General features: G+C 43.7%; 1 protein-coding gene across 1 annotated transcript in view; it reads left to right on the plus strand.

Moving 5' to 3' along the window:
• The window catches only part of LOC132820630 (neural cell adhesion molecule 2-like), a 581,438-nt gene that overhangs the window by 116,113 nt on the left and 442,498 nt on the right, over nucleotides 1-22,827 (plus strand). The window lies entirely within an intron of this gene.

Below are 22,827 nucleotides of genomic sequence, written 5' to 3' on the forward strand. Positions count from 1 at the left end.
GTGAGGCAGCAGTGCTAACCACTGTGCCACCGTGCCGCACATCTTTACACTGTGGGAAGAGGCCGGAGCAGCTGGAGCAAACCCACACAGATACAGAGAGTGTGTGCAAACTCCACACGGCCAGTCACCTGGAGGTTGGAATCCGGGTCGCTGGAGCTAACTGCAGAGCCACTGTGCCTTGAGTTCTCAACCGTGAATATTCCAAGTTTGGCTTGTTTAGTAAATTCAAGGCTGACATAGATCTGTCAAAGAATCAAAGGTTCTGGGGAAAAGGCAGGAAATTCGAGGTGAGCATTATCAGAGCAGCCATGATCTCATTTGATGGGCTGAATGGCCCCCTCCTGCTCCCAGGTCTCTATGTTCTTACCAATGTTCTATCACAGTGTGATAGTTTCTTTCTGCTGACACCATATACATGTTGCTTTTGGAAACTAACAAGTCAGGCATGAATGGTAAAGTGTAGGGTTGTTTGGATGTTCTGAAATTTTTCTGTCTCAGGCTTCAAGAAAAACGTTCAACATAAAAAGATTATTAAGATAAATCAAATGAAGGGTTGAGACTGTGGGGAGAAAATTGTGCTGTGCGATGTATTGTCACAGGCTTTGTTAGCAATACAGTTCACTCTTCTATAACGCGTAGGCTGCATTCTTGTACAGCCACGTGTTATAGAGAGACCATACTTTAGAAACAGCGCTTAAAGTGTTGGTGCTGTCGAAGCACCATCCCCAATTTGTCAATCATGTTACAATGAATTTGCATTGATGAAACATGCGTCATAAGAGAACAACCTGTATTGTGATTCCAGTGATTGTGAAGTCAATTCAATTCCTAACTCTGTCTATTTCATATTGATTTCTTTGCACGTTCTCACTGATGTAATCTTACCTTTGTGTGTGTCACATTGTTTCCTTAGAGCACATGGTCTTCAGTGCTCAGTGATAGCTTGCCAGCCTCAATGGCTTGCATTAATTGTTAGCACATAACAAGATTCAGGCAGCTTATTGTAGTGGGGAGCACTGCACAATCAAGGGGTGGAAACCTCACTGTGTAGAACATAGACACTCCAGGGCTTCATTGGGTGACAGGTGACTGTAAGAGGAGAATATCTTGGACAGAAGGCAAGGCAGCATGGTGACATAGTGGTTAGCACTGCCACCTCACACTGCCAGGGGCCCCAGTTCAACTCCAACCCTGAGTGACTGTCTGTGTGGAGTTTACACATTCTTCCCGTGTCTGCATGTGTTTCCTCCGATTATCCCGGTTTCTTCCCACAGTCCAACGATATGCAGGTTAGATGGATTAGCTGTGGAATTATGGGGTGGAGTAGGGGCCTGGGAGTCTTCATGCAGACTTGATGGGCCAACTGCCATCTTTCTGTAATGTCGGGAGTCTTCCGCTTCTGGAAGGGTGGGACCTCAGAGATATTAGGAAGAATCTGGAAACTCGTGGGGTGGGGCAGAGCGTTCGGGTTAAGGATTCACTCTCACAGCTCAGTCTGTACATCAGCAAGGACAAGGGAATTTCCAAAGTCATGAGCTTGAGGGTAAAGTATTTCTGTTAGTTGTAATGTTACAGGGCTCAATGAAAATGGAAGAACTGAAAGGCAACAGGGGGCTGCAACACAGTAAGGGAACAGGAAGGATGGAGGCAACTTCCCTGGTCCTCACACAGAGCCTGCTACTCCTTGTAGAAACTCACATCTGCACAATAACTGCACAAAAAGCTGTTGACACATTCAAATTAGGCAGAGGAGGTTTCCCTCGGGATCTAGAGAATCACTCGACATTGGGAGGCCCAACCAACCTGTCTCCAATAATACTGTCATGTCACCTATCTGACTTCAGTTTGCCTTTCACTGGCAGAACAGGCGTTATCCGGGAACACACACTCCAGATCTTGGTCTAAAGCAATCAAGAACATCACATGGTAGACATTAATCCTCTTCTTGTCACGTTGGCAAAACAGCTGTCATCAGAGCAAAGCATTTAAAAGCAGAACTTTTCCACTGGCGGGTGAAACTAGAACTAGGGGGCATAGCCTCAAAATAAGGGGGCACAGATTTAGGACTGAGTTGAGGAGGAACTTCTTCACCCAAAGAGTTGTGAATCTGTGGAATACCCTGTCAGTGAAATTCCTTCACCAAATCCGGATTATTTTCTAACATTTCCCACACAGTATCTGCTCATGGATTCCTCATGGTTTGACCATGGCGGGAGCCCGAGTGCCACTGTTGAAGAATCCCTGACACTGTGCGGTTAAGGAGATGGACGTTCATGAGAGGATGAGCAATGCTTAGCAATTCAAACTTCTCTCAGCCTCCTGCTGTCTGAAAAGGCTGCTCATCTCTCACATCAGTGTATCCGAACCTAGGTTCAGCAGCGAACGTTACACCACAGCAGACACTTTAACAGGGCAAGTGAACATTTAGTTACAGAATTTAAATTTTATTCACAACAACGGAATACCCTCACAATCTGTGAATTTTCTTTTTCTTTGCCTCGTACTACATGCATGTGTAGTTCTGATTTCTGGTGTTGGATTGGAGAGTGCCCACTCTGTAGTTGGCACTGTTGGCTTAGAAAACCTGGACAGTCATCCATGGATACCCTTAAGCCTGAAGCATCCGGATACAGAGTCAGAGCTTAGACCTGAGTCTCAAATCCACGGGACTTTCAATCCTATCCACATTAACATTCACTCTCCTTGGCTTGAATTTCTGCAGGGCATCCCTGGAATGCCCTGGGTTGAATCTTTTTGGAAGCCCACACGTGGCTTCTTTTTCCTTTAGGCATTTGCTGGCATCACCTTGTATCCATGAGAGGAAGGTGCACCTGGAATGATGCTGAGGATCCTTGTTCCACACTCACCATGCCATTGATGCTGAACACCTACGGTTGCAGCGATGGAGTGCAGAACCCTCAGGGGATCTCCCATCCACCGCCTCCAACCTCATAGTCCCACAACCCCGCACCGCCCGTTACTACCTCCTGCCCAAAATCCACAAACCTGCCTGCCCCGGCCGACCCATTGTCTCAGCCTGCTCCTGCCCCACCGAACTCATCTCCCAATACCTCGACACGGTCCTGTCCCCTTTAGTCCAAGAACTCCCCACCTACGTTCGGGACACCAACCACGCCCTCCACCTCCTCCAGGATTTTCGCTTCCCCGGTCCCCAACGCCTTATTTTCACTATGGACATCCAGTCCCTGTACACCTCCATCCCCCATCACGAAGGACTCAAAGCCCTCCGCTTCTTCCTTTCCCGCCGCACCAACCAGTACCCTTCCACTGACACCCTCCTTCGATTGACTGAACTGGTCCTCACCCTGAATAACTTCTCTTTTCAATCCTCCCACTTCCTCCAAACTAAAGGAGTTGCCATGGGCACCCGCATGGGCCCCAGCTATGCCTGCCTCTTCGTAGGATATGTGGAACAGTCCATCTTCCGCAACTACACTGGCACCACCCCCCACCTTTTCCTCCGCTACATCGATGACTGTATCGGCGCTGCCTCGTGCTCCCACGAGGAGGTTGAACAGTTCATCAACTTTACTAACACCTTCCACCCCGACCTGAAATTCACCTGGACTGTCTCAGACTCCTCCCTCCCCTTCCTAGACCTTTCCATTTCTATCTCGGGCGACCGACTCAACACAGACATCTATTATAAACCGACTGACTCCCACAGCTACCTAGACTACACCTCCTCCCACCCTGCCCCCTGTAAAAACGCCATCCCATATTCCCAATTCCTTCGTCTCCGCCGCATCTGCTCCCAGGAGGACCAATTCCAACACCGCACAGCCCAGATGGCCTCCTTCTTCAAGGACCGCAGATTCCCCCCAGACGTGATCGACAATGCCCTCCACCGCATCTCCTCCACTTCCCGCTCCTCCACCCTTGAGCCCCGCTCCTCCAACCGCCACCAAGACGGAACCCCACTGGTTCTCACCTACCACCCCACCAACCTCCGCATACAACGTATCATCCGCCGTCATTTCCGCCACCTCCAAACGGACCCCACCACCAAGGATATATTTCCCTCCCCTACCCTATCAGCGTTCCGCAAGGACCACTCCCTTCGTGACTCCCTCGTCAGATCCACACCCCCCACCAACCCAACCTCCACCCCCGGCACCTTCCCCTGCAACCGCAGGAAATGTAAAACTTGCACCCACACCTCCACACTCACTTCCCTCCAAGGCCCCAAGGGATCCTTCCATATCCGCCACAAGTTCACCTGTACCTCCACACACATCATCTATTGCATCCGCTGCACCCGATGTGGCCTCCTCTATATTGGTGAGACAGGCCGCTTACTTGCGGAACGCTTCAGAGAACACCTCCGGGCCGCCCGAACCAACCAACCCAATCACCCCGTGGCTCAACACTTTAACTCTCCCTCCCACTCCACCGAGGACATGCAGGTCCTTGGACTCCTCCACAGGCAGAACACAACTACACGACGGCTGGAGGAGGAGCGCCTCATCTTCCGCCTGGGAACCCTCCAACCACAAGGTATGAATTCAGATTTCTCCAGCTTCCTCATTTCCCCTCCCCCCACCTTGTCTCAGTCGGTTCCCTCAACTCAGCACCGCCCTCCTAACCTGCAATCCTCTTCCTGACCTCTCCGCCCCCACCCCACTCCGGCCTATCACCCTCACCTTGACCTCCTTCCACCTATCCCACCTCCATCGCCCCTCCCCCTAGTCCCTCCTCCCTACCTTTTATCTTAGCCTGCTTGGCTCTCTCTCTCTTATTCCTGATGAAGGGCTTATGCTTGAAACGTCGAATTCTCTATTCCTGAGATGCTGCCTGGCCTGCTGTGCTTTGACCAGCAACACATTTGCAGCTGTGATCTCCAGCATCTGCAGACCTCATTTTTTACTCGAAGAGAGAACCCTCTTCATGTCCAACAGGCTGTCAGTGTGATGGACCTGGGTCTCCATGTGGGCACTACTCTGTCCACAGAGATGAGCAAAGCCTACGTGCCAATGCCAACACTGTACAGGTACTGCTGGTGGACTTCTCCATCCTTGTTTCCAGCTTCCCAAGTGTATATGACAAACCTGGCTGCTGTTCCATAGTTAGCTGGATACAAAATCATCAAAAACATTGTAAATTGTAAAAAGAATAATATGCCAAACAAAGGGATATGGTTTATATATTGCAATGGTGACATTACAAAGCAATCCACTGCTGCAATGTTAACCATGGGCATCAAGAGAAAAGGCATGTCAGAACGAATATCAAGCAAAGCATTCTAATGTTGATGACTTGGAGATATGAGTTGAATGAGGCTGTCAGAGTTCAGTGGGTGAAAGTGAAGGACTTATGGAAATAGATATTGCTCACATCTCTGAATCCAGAATTCAGGATAGATTGAAGATTCCCATGACCTGAAGGGGTGATGGAGATGACCTCCTCTTGCTGCACTACTCAGCAGGGTGAAGGTTCATGGACTTTCTCCACCTCCATCCCTTGTCAATCTGTTTCCACACCTGTCATGGGTGCATAAGCGCAGAAATGATTAATCCGCGATATTTTAAATCAACTTTTCAGAAACCTTACAGCACAGGACCGCTTGGCTCAGAGGTAAAGGTACTGCCACCCTGCCTCAAGAGTCCTGGAATCAATTCATTGAATGCTGTTCATCATGTCTCTAACTAGCTGAGTGCTGAGAAATGAATCATTCATTCTTATAGTCGCCCCACATAAATAATATCACTGACTAAATGTGCGTTTGCCAAGCCCAGGAATTGAATGTTATCTGACTTTGTATATTGGCAGTGATAAGACATCAACTTTGATAAGTGGATTTCCAAAACAAGTCTTATTCCAAACAAAGGAAATTACTGGAAGAAAGCAATAAAGGATCATAATTAACTTTTATCTTTCGCAATATGCAGCAGTGAAGCCATTCAGCAGCATTAAGCTTCAAAATATTTCCTATCAGCCCAGTGTGCATAAAGAACAACATATGACATTTATTCACCGCCTCTAAATGGAATTAGACACCAAGGCAATGTTAAAACAGGTGACTGAAAATTCAGCCAAACTTATGTTTCGATGGAAATGAGAGTTTGTGAAGCTAAGAGGTTTTGGAAGGATTTTGGTCTCAGGCAAATGAAGGTATAGCTTCTAATGGTACAACAACAATAATCAGGAATGAACATGCAGGTAAAATTCAAGGAATGCAAACAACTGGTAGGAGAAGAAGGCATATTTGAGGTTTTTATCTCATCTGAGAATGCCGAAAGTTACTATTGGCCTATGTTTTTGGTTCTTTGAAAAGAGAAAAATGAAATGTCTTGGCATGTTTCCTTTCCTCACAAGCTTTTCGTGATTAGCTCACTTGGGAATATTCAGCAAGTATTGTTCAATGATGGAACATGTCATGTTCTGAGTTTTGTAAGTAGGGGCTGGTTGAGTACGATCAATACTTTTCCTATTGCAAGCACCTGCAGGGACATGCTCTTTGACATGACCCTGAGTTATTGGGATAAATGGACAATATGCCTGGCATTATATCAGCACTGAAACTCTTACAGCAAAATTACTCTTCTGTGTGCTATGAAGAATTTATTTTTGGTTTCACAGCAACTATTGATGGAAGGTCAAGTGTGCTAAAATTTATACAAACATTCGATTTAATGGAATTCACTTCCATAGAAGCTACACAGGGACATCTGAGGCAAAATATACATGACCAAATACTACAGTTTCTTCAAACTACACAGAAGTGTGGAGGATAACAGCTTCTTGGTGTGTTCCCCATGCCCTCTACTGACCAATCAAAGTCAACTTGACAACCAACCAAGCATCCTTCTCTTGTGTTGTATAAATTACTGCTCCCTGGGAAATGTGGCATTCTTGCATCTGTCCCGAAGAGTGCAAGAGGGAAAACAATCACTAACATACCTTCTCTTTTAGCAATATTCAAGTTCTGAATCTCTCACACCCCAACCACCACCACCAACTATGCCCCATCTTTGTCTGGAGAACTTACTGTGGTCAGAATATTCTTTGTCAGGATATGATTAGAGATAGTGGTACTTTTTAACTTCTTTCATTTTCCCTACTGATCACGATTGTTAGGCATAAAATTAACATAGTGCTAAACAGGAGACTAACATGAATCAATGAGCAAAAGGGTGAATCAGACTTGGGCAACAGATTTTTGGTTGAGCTAAATTCAGTGAGCTGCATGGTGGGAGGTCAGGAGGGCATGATTGCAGTTGGTCAGGAGGTGAACATCCAGAGCACATTCAGTGATCACCATTCTTATCTCCATGTGAGGTTCACGTGGGTGGTTTTGTCCCAGGATACTGCACGGTCAAACGTGCTGAGAATATATAGCAGACACTCAGTCTTCTCTGGCAGTGACTGTTCACTACTTTTTGGGTATTTTTCTTCTGGTCAGTCTGTACTCAAACACATTGCCAATGACAGTAGTGGGGAACTGAACATTTTAATCACTTGTTGTCAGATATTTCTGGGGACATTTGCAGTACTGTTTTAGTATCAGTGTCAAGTGGTTTTACTTCACTCCCAATGACTCAAATGTGGCCTGGAATCTGGGATTAGGTTGCTGACCTGAATCTAGTGAATTTGGGTAGAGGGAGCTTTACTTTGCTTTCTTCCAGCCAGTTTGGATCTTAACCAGCTTCATAATCAATGCAAAACTGAACTCTTAGGCACCAATGTTTAACGCACCTTTAGATACAGTAATGTTCTTCCTACACTTCTTTACAGAGTATCCCAGATTAGCTACAGCATGATTGAAAGATAAAATGGAATTCTCGTTACACTACAGCATTAAGTACTCCCAGGTCAGGCACGATGTAGGATTGATATTAATTTAATTCCTGCTACACAGCCATCAAGCACTTAGAAGAAATGTATAGCATGGTTCGCTAACAGTGTAAAGGTTCCTTAATTCTGACCTGTTAAGCCACCTTTATTCTGAAAATATGCAATGGCGTCGTTTCCTAAAACTACATGTTATTTAAAGAGACAAATTTCTCATATTTCATTCTAACAGCCAGGACATCAAAGCATAGATATTGAATGCTCATTCCAACATCTCACTGCTGTATAGTGATTTTTAATCTTCCCTTGAATTTCAGCTGCCCCTTTCTTCTTTGCTGATATAATGGCAGTGATCCCTGCCAGAACCTGAATCCATTGAGATGAGCCAAACCCTAAGGGACCTTCCTTAGAAAGTTATTCTTTCTGGATGAGTGACTGTTGGCTACTACTTTGCTTCTGAGCTAGGATCGATGACTAGTGACCATTAGCGAGCGAGAAACACTAGCTAATCTCTGCATCATTCCTGGGCTACTCAATTGCACTCAATCAGCAAGTGAAAGGCAGCAAACATTGATGAACGTATGTAAGGTCGATTCTCCATGAGCTACTTCAGGAAGGGCATCTCGGCTTTTTATTAGTTATTGCTTAGTGTACAGCACTCTGTTCTCTAACCAGGTTCACATTGCAGTGGCATACTGAGAGTGGGCTGCACTATTAAAATTGTCCTCTTTCTAATGAGATGTTCCTGTTTCCCCTCTCAGGTGGACAAAAAGGAAAGGACTGACACAGCTGCACAGTCTCAGTGCACTTACAACTAATGAAAACACACAAGTACACAAATACAAATTAGGAAAGACAGTAAGCCAGCTTAGAAGAAAGATACAGCCTCATCCCATGTTAAATGAGACACCTATTACTTTTCAACAGCATCCCCCTAGTCTTAAGAAACAGCCACCTTGTGTCCTACATGTCAAGTCCTTTCAGGATCTTACATATTTTTATAAAGTCGCCTCTCATTCTTAAACTGCATTGGATACACCCCCAGCCTGTGTCAGGTTTCCTCATCAGATAACCCCCCTCACTGCAGCTCTCCAAGCCAACCTTCTCTGAAGTGCCTCCAATGAATTTCTATACTTTCTTAAAAAAAGGAGACCAGAAGTATACACAGTAGCCCAGATGTGACCTCACCAACACTCTGTAGAACTGAACAACATATCTTTTATATTCCACTCTCCTTGCAGAAAATGAAAACATTCCAATTTCCTTTCTAATCACTTGCTCTACTTGGATACTAAACAGCTTATGATTCAGGACCCACAGACCCCTCTGTACCATCAAGTTCTATGATCTCCCTCTTAATTTAAATATTACGCTGCTTTTCTCTTCATCCTGCCAAATGTGAACAAGTTCACACTTTCTCACATTATTTTTCATTCACTCCCCACTTAATCTATTTATATCCCTTTGCATCCTCTTCACAATTTACTTTCCAACTAATTTTGTATCAACAAATTTACCGATCACACCTTCAGTTCTTTCCTCCAAGTTATTGATATAAATAGTTCAGGCTCTAACATTGATCACATGTGACTACTAGTCACATTTTTCCATCTTGAAAATTACCTATGCATCCTGTCTCTCTGTTTCCTCTGAGCCAACCAAGCTTCTATACCTGTTAACAGGTTACCACCTACAATGAGCTCTTAAACAATTTAGAAATGTAGTCACTGTTGTAATATGGGAACAACCACAATCAATTTGCACATAGAAAGGTCCCACAGACAGCAATGTGATAATGAGCAGATAACCTGTGTTTGTGATGTTAATTGAGGGATAAATATTGACCATGTGGACAATCTATTTCTTCAAAATGATGAGAGGACAGAGAAGATAGACGTAAAAGGTAGGCGTAAAAGATCCCATGGTCCTATTTTAGGAGTTTGCTGTGGACAAACTGGTTCTTCTGTTCCTGCATAATAGAAATGGCTACATTTCAAATGTACTTTATTATTTGTGAAAGTGCAAATGCAAGTTTTTTCTTCCTGTTGTTGAGTTAAGCATATGTTTTTGTGTAAGGTCGTACCTGAGGTATAAAATTGATTTGAGACTGCAAATTTCACACCTAAGATCTTGCTTGAGGTGGTAAACTTACTTCCAAACAAATTAAATGAGTTTACACAGAAGCCATTTACTGATAATTGGTTCATTTAGAAAGCAGAAAATGCACATTTTCTGAGAGATTTTTGTAATGAAAGCAATCCTGGTAATCACGGAAGACACAATGGAACAGTATAGTAAGAAGTGATGAGAAAATGTTGCAATCATTTGGAATGCTATTTGACAAAAAATGTACTTCTATTGTTTTTGAAATAATTTTTGAATTTACTTCATGGGATTAGGACATTTTTTCATTCCCAATTGTTTTTGAACTTGGTAGACCATTTCAGAGGGCAGTTAAGAGTCAATCCCATTGCTGTAGGCCTGGAGTCACCCGTAGGCCAGACCAGGTAAAGACAACAGTTTCACCTGACTTGGAGACAGTGAGGACTACAGATGATGGAAGGCAGAGGCAATAGATGTGAAGCTGGAAAAGCATAGCAGGTCCGATAGCATCTGAGAGGCAGGAAACTCAACGTTTCCTGCTCCTCAAATGCTGTCTGACCTGCTGGGTTTTTCCAGTTTCACATCTATTAACAAGTGATGACATTTTTATGTTACTATTATTGAGCACAGCTTTCAATTGAAGCAGAGGTAATTGGATTCTTAACTACCATGGGGATGTAGAGTTGAGGTTAAAATCAGATTAACCATGATCTTATTGAAAGACAGAGTGGTTGGAAGGTTGGAGTGGCCTAGTCTTGTTCCTTGTTCGTATGTTCATATTTAAGTCCAGATTGATTACTTGAATTTTAATTCCACCAGCTGCTATAGTGAGATTTTAATCCACGTATCCAGAGCAACATCCCCAGTTTCTGGATTACCAACCCAGTGATATTATCAGCAAGTCTCTCTCTCTCTGCCATATGATAAATGGATCAGTGAGCTCAGTTTGCAAGAAGATAAGCATGTGTTTAAGAATGAAGCCAGCAGCTCAGGTTCAATCACATCACTCATTGCGGTAGTTCCTGGAATAAAACAAAGAACTGCAGTTGATGGAAATCTGAAACTTAGCAGATCTGGCAGTATCTGTGGAAAGAAAACAGAGTTGACATTTTGAATCCAGTAAGTTTAATTTCTGTTCTTGTTTGTAGTTCCTGGAGAACCTGGCCTGTCACCTTACCTTAGGTGTGTTGAGTGGTGACTTCAAACTATATACATTTCAGTATAGTTTGAACAAAGAACAAGGAACAATACAGCACAGGAACAGGCCCTTCGGCCTTCCAAGCCTGCACTGACACATTTTGCCCTTCCATATTAAAACTGTCTTCACTCACAGAGGACGGTCCGTATCCCTCTATTCCCTTCCTATTCACGTACTTGTCCAGGTGCTTCTTCAATGCTGCTATTGTGTCTGCTTCCATCATCTCCTCTGGCAGCACGTTCCAGGCACACACCACCCTTTGTGAGAAAAACATGCTTTGCACATCTCTTTTGAACTTCCCCCCTCGCACCTTGAACCTGTGTCCCCTAGTCATTGACCCCTCAACCCTGGGAAAAAGCCTTGTACTTTCCACTCTATTCAGGCCATTCACAATATTATAAACTTATTCCAGGTTGCCCCTTAATCTCCTGCCATTCCAGTTCTCCAAAAATGAGTGATACCCACGGTCTACTGTTGACTGTAACAAAACACCTAATGAAATAATGTCGATCAAATAAGCAATTCCGGAATTTAGTTGGGCCCTGTTGAAGAAGGAGTCTTTCCATCAGGTGTCCTTTCAAAGTTGTTGGCCTTAATGGCATTCCTTTCAAACAGATCAGCTCCCATTTTGTGGGCGGCATGGTGGCACAGTGGTTAGCACTGCTGTCTCACAGCGCCTGAGACCCGGGTTCAATTTCCGACTCAGGCAACTGACTGTGTGGAGTTTGCACATTCTCCCCGTGTCTGCGTGGGTTTCCTCCGGGTGCTCCGGTTTCTTCCCACAGTCCAAAGATGTGTGGATCAGGTGAATTGACCGTGCTAAATTGCCCATAGTGTTAGGTAAGGGGTAAATGTAGGGGTATGGGTGGGTTGCGCTTCGGCGGGTCGGTGTGGACTTGTTGGGCCGAAGGGCCTGTTTCCACACTGTAAGTAATCTAATCTTACCACATGGTAAAGTTCTGTCTTCAAAATAGTAGATGTCCCATTTGAGCCCTAAGACTTTTCTTTGGAATTGTTTAAAGGAAGAATCATATCAGACTTGAAATGTTAACTCTTTCTTTCTCAACAAATGTAATGCTTTACAACACAAGAATAATCCTTTCCCCCTTCTTCTCAGGGCAAACAAGAATGGGAAATAAGTGCTGATCTGACCTGGATGGACACTTCCTGAGAAGGAAACGTTGAGTGGGTTGGATTGTTTTCTTGACAAGTGATATCAAGTTGACTTGGAGACAAAGAAGGAGCTGAGATAAAACTGTAGCTTTCCAGGAGAAGAAGGAGAGACAGAGAGATTTCGGGACTGAATTCTAGAGCTTGGGATCATGGTAGTGGAAAGCATAGCCACTGAGAGTGGAATGAAGAGAAAATGGGAGACAAACAAAAAAATTGGAATTGGAGGAGTACAGAGATTCCAGAAGATGATCAAGCCAGAACAGAGTTGAACATGAGCATGAGAACTTTGCTCAATGTCTGGCAACTAATGTAGGTCAGCATGCATCCAGCTAGTGATTAAATGGGACTTGAGGAGGTTAGGATACAGGCAGCAGAATGATTGATGAGCTTTTGTTTCCATTTGTTCATGAGAAATGGACAGTGCTGATTATGCTTGCATTTATTGCCTATCCATAACTACCCAGACAGCAGCTAAGAGTCAACCACAATGCTGTAAGTCTGGTGTCACATCTAAGCCCAGACCAGAAAAGGACAACAGATTTCCTTTCTTAAAGATCATTAACAAAGAACATAAAACATGGAACGTTACAGTGGAGTATAGACCCTTTAGCCCTCGATGTTGCGCTGACCTGTGAAATTAATCTGATGCCCATTTCACCTACACCATTTCATTATTATCCATATGTATATCCAATGCCCATTTAAATGGGCGGCATGGTGGCACAGTGGTTAGCACTGCTGCCTCACAGCGCCAGAGACTCAGGTTCAATTCCCGCCTCAGGCAACTGTCTGTGTGGGTTTCCTCCCATAGTCCAAAGATGTGCAGGTTAGGTGAATTGGCCATGCTAAATTGCCCGTAGTGTTAGGTGAAGGGGTAAATATAGGGGAATGGGTCTGGGTGGGTTGGTCTTCGGAGGTTCGGTGTAGACTTGTTGGGCCAAAGGGCCTGTTTCCACACTGTAAGTAATCTAATCTAAATGCCCTTAACATTGCAGGCAAGCTGTTCCAAGACCCTACTACTTTCTGAATAAAGAAACTACCCCTGATATCTGTCCTAAATCTATCAGCCTCAATTTAAAACTATGTCCCCTCATGTTAACCTTCACCATCTGAAGAAAAAGGCTCTCACTGTCCACCCTATCTACCCCTCTGATTATCTTATACATTTTGATTAAGTCATCTCTCAACCTTCTTCTTTCCAATGAAAACAGCCTCAGTTCCCTCAGTCTTTCCTCATAAGACCTTCCTTCCATACCAGGCAACATCTTAGTAATTCTCCTCCAAACTCTTTCCAAAATTTCCACATCCTTCCAATAATGCAGTGACCAGAACTACATGCAATACTCCAGTTGTGGTCTTACCAGTGTCTTAGACAGCTGAAGCATGACCTTGTGGCTCTGAAACTCAATCCCCCAATCAATAAACACAAACACACTATATGCCTTCTTAACAACCCTATTGACCTGGGTGGCAACTTTGAGGGATTTATGCACCTGGGCAGCGAGAGCTCTCTCTGTTCATCTGCACTGCCAAGAATTTTACCATTAGCCCAGTACCCTGCATTCCTGTTACTTCTTCCGAAGTGAACTACCTCGCACTTTTCTACATTAAACTCCATTTGCCACTTCTCAGCCCAGCTCTACATCTTATCTATGTCCCTCTTCAACCCATAACATCCTTCAGCACTATCCACAACCCTATCTACCTTAGTGTCATCCACAAATTTACTAACCCATCCTTCTACCCCCACATCCAGATCATTTATAAAAAATGATGAACAGCAGTAGACCCAAAGCAGATCCTTGCGGCACATCACTAGTAAATGATCTCCAGGATGAACATTTCCTTTTACCCACCACTTCTTTCCCACTTCTTTCAGCTAGCCAATATCTGCTCCAAATCGTTAATTCACCTTCAATCCCGAAACCCCGTATTTTGTGCAACAGCCTATCGTGTGGAACCTTATCAAACACCTTACTGAAATCCATATACATCACATCAATCACTTTACCTTCATCCACCTGTTTTGTCACCATCTCGAAACACCCAATAGGGTTAGTGAGGCACAACCTACCCTTCACAAAATCATGTTGACTATCCCTAATCAAATTATTCCTTTCCAGATGATTATAAATCCTATCTCATATAACCTTTTCCAACACCTTACCCACAACTTAAGTAAGGCTCACTGGCCAATAATTACCAGTGTTGTTCTGACTCCCCTTCTTAAACAAGGGAACATTTGCCATCCTCCAGTCTTTTGGCACTACTCCTGTCAACAATGATGACATAAAACTCAAAGCCAAAGGCTCTGTAATCTCCTCCCTGGCTTTTCAGAGAATCCAAGGATAAATCCCATTCAGCCCAGGGGTCCTATCTATTTTCAGATCTTCCAAAATTGCGAAAACCTCCTCTTTGTCAACCTTAATCCCATCTAATCTAGTAGCCTGTATATCCATATTCTCACTAACATTGCCCTTTTCCAATGTAAATACTGACAAAAAGTATTCATTAAGCACTTCCCATGTCCTCAGATTCCACACACAACTTCCCACTATTATCTTTGATTTGTCTTAATCTTACTCTATTCATTCTTTTATTCTTGATATACCTATAGAAGGCCTTTAAGTTTTCCTTGTTCCTATCAGCCAACAACTTCTCATGTCCCTTCCTGGCTCTCCTTAGCCCTTTCCTTAAATCCTTTCTGGCTAACTTATAACTCTCAAGACCTCTAACTGAGTCTTCACACCTCACCCTCACATAAGTTTTCTTCTTCCTTTGAAAAAGAGCTTCAATTTCTTTTGTAAACCATGGCTCCCTCTCTTGACAACTACTTCCCTGCCTGATAGATGTATAGTTATCAAGGACTCACAGTAGCTGTTCCTTCAATAAACTCTACATTTCAAGTGTGTCCATCCCCTGCAGTTTCCTTTCCCATCCTATGCATCCTAAATCTTGCCTAATCGCATCATAATTGCCTTTCCTCCAGTTATACCTCTTTCCCTGCAGTATATACCTATCTCTGCCCATTGCTATTGTAAACATAACCGATTTGTGGTCACTATCACCAAAGTGCTCATCTACTTCCAAATCTAACACCTGGCTGGATTCATTCCCTGGCCAAATCTAAGGTGGCCTCGCCCTTTGATGGCCTGTTTACATACAGTGTCAGAAAACCCTCCTGCACACATTGAACAAAAACTGACCCATCTAAACTACTTGAACTATTATATTCCCAGTCAATATTGGGAAAGTTTAAAGTCCCCCATAACAACTACCCTGTTCCTCTCGCTCCTATTGAGAGTCATCATTAGTGAACAAGTTGGGTTTTTACTACAATCAGCAAGCATTACATGGGTCTGGGTTTTTTTAAACTCCAGATTTTAAAACAGAAATAATTCAGAGATGGGAAGCTAGGCAGAAGCACATTGGAATAATCTAGTAGCCTGACATTAACAAAAGGTGTAAATGAGCATTTCAACACCAGACAGGCTGAGCAAGGGTGAAGTTAAGCAGTGTTACAGAAATGGAAGGAGACAATTTTGATGATGAAGAGGTTATAAGGTTGGAAGCTCAGTTCAGGGTCAAATAAGACAGATATAACCATTCCGGACAAATTATTATTTATAATAGGTATGGTCAAGATGAACAAATTAGGAACTTACATGCAAAAAAAAAGTAATGATTTATTCCTGCAAAGGATAACAGAGCTGTGCAATAGATTAATTGTTAAGTTGCTGAAGTGCATTCTTCATTAATTGTTTGAGAGAGAAAAAAAGGATAGATAGATACAAAAAGGAAATCACTTGGTGATGTTGTTTAATGACATGAGGACAGATGTCTTGAACCTTGCCAGGAAAGTGATTCTTAGAATGTGCCAGTTTATATTTGAGCACCACCGTCCTTTTACTTTTATGGTATCAGTTCTGGATCTGTGAGTCTCACCTTCAGCTCAATCTTAACAGTTATAGACTCAAGCTCCACTTTAAACTCAGATCTTGTTGCTTGTAATATTGTTATGGGCCCCGTCCAGACTTGGGCTGAAAAAATAACAAGTAACATTGCTGCCACACGAAGTCAGGCAATGGTTATCTCTAACATGAGAGGATCTAACAATCTCCCCATGACAATCAATGGCATTACCATCAGAGTCCGTTGATGGACAGCTTTAAGACTAACACCAATCAGAAACTGAACTGGATCATCCAGTAAATTACTGTAACCAAAAGAGGAAATGCTGGAAAATCTCAGCAGGTCTGGCAGCATCTGTAAGGTGAGAAAAGAGCTGACGATTCGAGGCTAACTGACCCTTTGTCAAAGCTCTTTGATAATTTACTGTGTCTGCAGAGGCAGAGCATTGTGCAGTGAGTAACTCATCTTCTGTGCCCCCAAAGCCTCTCCTCCATTGAGAAAACACAAATCAGCAGTGATACACTATTTGTCTGGATGTGTGAAGCTCCAAAAACACACAAGAGCTCAAGAAACTCAACATCATCCAGGACAAATAAATCCTCTTGATTAGCACCCGACCCATCACCTTCAAGATTCATCCTCTCCATTGTTAATACATTGACAGCAAAGTGTACTGTCTCCAAGATGCATTGAAGTAACTTACCTGGGTTTGTCCAAGAGCATGTTTCAAATCTAAACCTCTGCCATTCAGAAAAAGAGCAGCAGGTACTTGGAAACACCACAACATGCAAGTTTCCCCCCCAAGTCACACACCATCCTAGAACTATGTTGTGTCACTGGGTCAAAACCCTGGAACTATCTTCCTTGCAGCACTGTGAGTGTAAAAAATTAGGTCTGCAGATGCTGGAGATCACAGCTGCAAATGTGTTGCTGGTCAAAGCACAGCAGGTTAGGCAGCATCTCAGGAATAGAGAATTCGACGTTTCGAGCATAAGCCCTAACACCCCTCAGACTGCAGCAACTTTAGAAGGCAGCTCACCACCATCCTCTCCAGGGCACTGACGGATGGTCAATAAATGCTGACCAATGAAATAATGCTCACATTAACTGAATGAATGAAGGAATGTCCCTTGTGTAATAGATTTACAAAAAGACTTACATTTATATAGACCTGTCCACAACTCCCAGAAACCTTCACAGTGCCTGAGGTGCTTTTACAGTGAGGTTACTGCTGCAGGAAGCCAGATTGTGCTCAGCAAGATCACACAAACCACTCCATGACATTCGCAACTAATCAACATTGTGCGAGATTAGTTGGTCAGATAAATATTCAGCCTGGTACTGGGGACGTCTCCACCATTATTTTTCAAAACAGTGTCATAGGAACCTTTTTACATTCAGCTTTGGGAACTAATGGGGAATTAACATTTCAGCTGAAAGATGCTGACAAGTCAGCACTCCCTGAGGTACAGTACTGGGAACATCAGAATTGCTTTTTGAGTCTGGAGTGGGATTCACTGACTCAGATGTGAGTGTAACATATAGCGAGAGTCACAGTTAACAATTCATGGAACAGTAGGACCATAGAATCCCTACAGTGTGGAAACAGGCCATTTGGCCCAACACGTCCACACTGATCCTCCCAAAAGTATCCCACCCAGACCCATTCCCCTATAACCTGACATTTCCCATGACTAATGCACCTAACCAAACCATCTGTGAACATTATGGTCAATTCGGGTAACCTGCACATCTTTGGATTGTGGGAGGAAACCGGAGCACCCAAAGGAAACCCACTGGGAGAGTGTGCAAACTCCACACAGATAGTCACCCGAATCGAACCCAGATCCCTGGCGCTGTGAGGCAGCAGTGCCACCAACTGAGCTACTGTGCCATCTCAAACCACTGAACCATTGGTGGAAAGGAAAGGATGGTCCAAACAAAAATGAAGCCATGAGCTAAAACCAGCAAAGGATCTTGGTACACATGCTGAAAACAAAATCTGGAGCATTTCAGTTCACTTTTTCACTGACAAAATTAACAAAATCCTTCTGTCCTTACGTCACACCTCACTGCAACAGTGCACTGGAAATCAAGTCCAGAGTCAACACAAAGTTAAAGGTTTTATAACTGCATGTAAAATTCTGCTATTTACATGTTTTTTACATTGAGGCTGACAGAAATCACGAATCAGATTTCTGTACTTATTAAGAATTACAAGTTATGAGAAATAAACTAATTCTTGCTACAGATAGGCAACTATGAACTGTTGACATTTCACTCTACTAGTTAAAAATTTAACCCCCTATAGATACGTACAAAAATAACTTGGTTTTATGGGCAGAGGGAAAGATATTCATAGAGTAGAATTATAGAATCCCAACAGTGTGGAAACAGATCATCGAGTCACACCAACCGAAGAACTTCCCACTCAGACCGACCCTACCCTGTCCCTGTAACCTTGTATTTTCCAAGGTAACCCACCTAGTCTCAACATCCCTGGACACAACAGAGCAATTTCCCATGGCCAATACACCTAACCTGCACACCTCTAGACTGTGGAATAATACCAGAGCACCCAAAGGAAACCCAAGTCGGCATAGGGAGAATGTGCAACCTCCACACAGATAATTGCCTGAAGTTGGAGTCGAATCCAGGTCCTGTGAGGCAGCTGTACTAACCACTAAGACATCATGCTTCCCACTTTGTAATCTTTCAATGGTCCCTACACAGGCTTTGCTGAGATGTCAAGACTTACTGTTCCTTGATCTTCCTTCTTCAGTTCCTTTCACTTGCTTGCAGGAGGCACAGAGTGACTGGTTCATATTTAGAAAGTTGCTGACTTATTGGTTAAGAACCACAGCTTACAACAACTGCTGGGAGGATGCAAACTTGTTATCTGCAGGCTTAAGATGTTTATTTTCACTGCAGAGCAAGGGTCAGCTCTTTCCTTTTTAGCAGTCTTTTCACTAGATATTCTGCAAGTTGTTCCATTACCTGGGAGACAATCATAAAGATGTTGGCAGGCAGAAGGCTTTTGGACTGTTGACAATGCATTTTTATTCCCTCGACCAATCAGCTTCTTGTTGTCAGCTGAATCTCACCCCGGCTCCAAGTCATCTGTAGAGAGCTGCCCAGCATTTCTTAAACAAGCAGCAGAGTAAACAACACTAACAATGAGTGTCAGGAATCTGGCTTTAAAACATACAGCAACCCTTTCCATAATCCTTGGATTTAAGTCAGTCCTTTTCCTTTTTCAGCCCAATAAATCATACTGAAAACTAGAAAGACAGAATCTTTACATTTTTAAATGTTATCCAAATTCCAGCAGTAAAGAGAGACAGAGACCTAAAATCATTATCTATTGTTCTGTGCCAATCATGTGATATTATTAGCTCATGCAATAAACATTGATCAGTCGGAATCCAGAGAATCAACTTCACACACAGATGATGTGAGATGACCAGTTTGTATCAACTCTGCATTTGTACAATGGAATCATAGCTGAGAATATGCCACTGGGCAAAAGGACAGAGCTGGTATTGTCACAAAGCTGGTCCCTTTTTTCTAAAAGCTATTCCTTTTCTCAAGGATACTGGGTCCTTGATATTTTTCAGAGAGGTTGTAAACATTCCTGACTCTGACTTGACTAGTTTGGTACCGAGATTAAAGGGTACTGAGACCCCTTTTTGTTTATATGTAAACAGATGAGACTTCAGGTCAAAGTGGTCGTGTTTTAGAAGTGACCTGAATAATTAAAGGGGAGTGGTCAGTTCTCCAACTGAGCAACTCAGTCCAGAACTGGTTGGGAGTTCAGCAGTGGACTGTCTGAACAGGCTCTCTCTCCTTCTGCCCTTCTAACTTCAACCTGTAAGCATCCGTTCCTTTTTTAAACTGTGTTTTAAAGAGGTTTGCTTAGTGGGACTGTTATGTATATTTTGAAAAGCTTAATTAAGTCTAATTTGGAAAGACTGAGTTCTGTAGGGGTTCCTTAATCTGTTCTTTGTGTTTCATTGTATAATTTTGTGCATAAATTTTTGTCTGCATTAAAACCTGGTAGTCAACCTCGCTAACTTACTCTGGGTGATTTTCACTGTCTACTTACCAAACCAAATTGCAAAGTAATGGTCTGGACTGCCTGCTTAAGAATGTTTTAAGTGATCTGGCATAGTCTATGATAGCACTTATCTATGGAAATTGAAATATGTGACAAATACAGGGTAATTGATAAAAATTGAGCAGAACATTTGGGATATTTTAAGTTGATACGTGTACTGTTGATCAATGGGAACTCTAAGCTTTCGCATGAAATATAAACATGAAACTTGGGAGAATAATATGATCTGCACAAGATGTATTCTGGAGAATGAACGAATGACAAGTTTGATGTCATACTTTCAAAGAAACGTTGACCCATAAAAAAGATCTAAATATGTTTGAAAGAATATGAATGGGCAAATGATTTGGTATATGACACTTGGTTGATCTCAGCTGGAGTGTGGGTGGCACGGTGGCACAGTGGTTAGCACTGCTGCCTCACAGCGCCAGAGACCCGGGTTCAATTCCCGCCTCAGGCGACTGACTGTGTGGAGTTTGTACGTTCTCCCCGTGTCTGCGTGGGTTTCCTCCGGGTGCTCCGGTTTCCTCCCACGGTCCAAAGATGTGCGGGCCAGGTGAATTGGCCATGCTAAATTGCCCGGACTTGAACCCGGGTCTCTGGCACTGTGAGGCAACAGTGCTAACTGCTGTGCCACTGTGCTGCCCACAAATTTGTTTGCATCAAATTCTCAAAGTCCCTTTGAAATCATTCACCGTTTCTCCATAGACCTACCGCCTAGTTAACAAGGTCCAGGTTATTGCCACTTGCCTAAAAAAATTCTTCATCACATTCTTCTCTGCACTTCCTTCCCAAAAAATGTAAATCTGTGTTCCTTGTACCATTGGCTAATCCTTTGTGTGCAGTATCTAAACCTGTTGTAATCGTGTCCAAATCTCCTCTTCAAGGACAACTGCAGCTTCTCTGACCTGACCTCAAAACTAAAACCTCTCCATAACAAATAAGAATTGTGTTGTTCTGAACCTTCTTTTGTTCTGGGAATGTGGACAACATTGGCAATGCTTACAGTCTAACTCTCTTTGTCCTAAGCATGGTAAGAATCAGTTGTGTATCATGGCAGTAGAGGCAACACACGTAAATTGATAGAAGTCACCATTGTCTCAGAGGATGGCTACATATTAGAGACTATGGGTGCTGGTTAAAACTGAGGATCACTACATCTCAGACAATGAGAGGTTTTGAGAAGGTTAGACCTTCAGAGTAACCTCAGCTGGTAAGTGAGGGCATTAAACCCCATGCTGGTGTGTGAGGCAATTAAACCCATGCGGGTGTGTGGGGGAATTGAATTCCAGCTGGTGTATAAGAGAACTAAACCCCATGCTGCTGACATCATTTTGCAGCATAAACCAGTCATCTGAGCTGACTGACATGGACTCAATGGAATAATGGCCTTTTTCTGTGCAGTGGAAAGTGAGGACTGCAGATGCTGGAGATCAGAGTTGAGAGTGTATTGCTGGAAAAGAACAGCAGGTCAGGCAGCAGCCAAGGAGCAGGAAAATTGATGTTTCCTCCAGGTGTCAGGTGGTAAGGTTTTGGCGATGCAGGATGCCCAGGACCTCCATGCTCTTGATGGAGTGGGAGGGGAAGTTGAAGTGTTCAGCCACGGGGCAGTGGGGTTGATTGGTGCAGGTGTCCCAGAGATGTTCTCTGCAACGATCTGCAAGAAGACTTCCTGTCTCTCCAATGTAGAGGAGACCACACCGGGTGCAAACAATACAGTAGATGACATTGGTGGAGGTACATGTAAGTTTCTGTCGGATGTGGGTGTCTTTGACAGAGATGAAGGGAAGTGGTGTGGGCGCAGGTTTTGCATTTCTTGCAGTAGCAGGGGAGTCTGGGTTGGTGGAGAGGCCTGGAAAGGGAAATTGTGGTCTTGGAAGAAGGAGGCCATCTGGGATTTTCTAAGGTGGAATTCGTAATCCTGGGAATAGATGCGTTGGAGGCGGAGGAATTAGGAATAAGGGATGGTGTTTTTATAGGAGGTAGGATGGGAGGAGATGTAGTCTGGGTAGCTGTTGGAGTCGGTGGGCTTGTAGTAGATGTCTGTGGTTAGTCGGTCACCAGAGATGGTGATGGAGAGGTCCAGAAGTAAAGGTAGGTGTCCAAGATGGTTCAGATGAATTTGAGGTTGGGTTGAAAAATGTTGGTGAGGTTGGTGAACTGTTTGACCACCTCATGGGGACACGAGGGAATGCCGATTCAGTCGTCGATGTAGCAGAGGAACAGGTGGGGAATGGTGCCGGTGTAACTGTGGAAGATGGACTGTTCCACGTACCCAACAAAGAGGCTGGCATAGCTGGGGTCCATGCAGGTGCCCTAGGCTACCCCTTTGGTTTGGAGGAAGTGGGAGGATTGGAAGGAGAAGTTATTGAGTTTGAGGACCAATTCAGCCAGGCGGATGAGAGTGTTGGTGGAAGCTTACTGGTTGGGACGACATGAGAGGAAGAAACGGAGGGCTTGGGGACCTTCATCATAACGGATCAATGTGTACAGGGACTGGATGTCCATGGTG

Source organism: Hemiscyllium ocellatum, chromosome 12, assembly GCF_020745735.1.
Source record: "Hemiscyllium ocellatum isolate sHemOce1 chromosome 12, sHemOce1.pat.X.cur, whole genome shotgun sequence".
NCBI lineage: Eukaryota > Metazoa > Chordata > Chondrichthyes > Orectolobiformes > Hemiscylliidae > Hemiscyllium > Hemiscyllium ocellatum.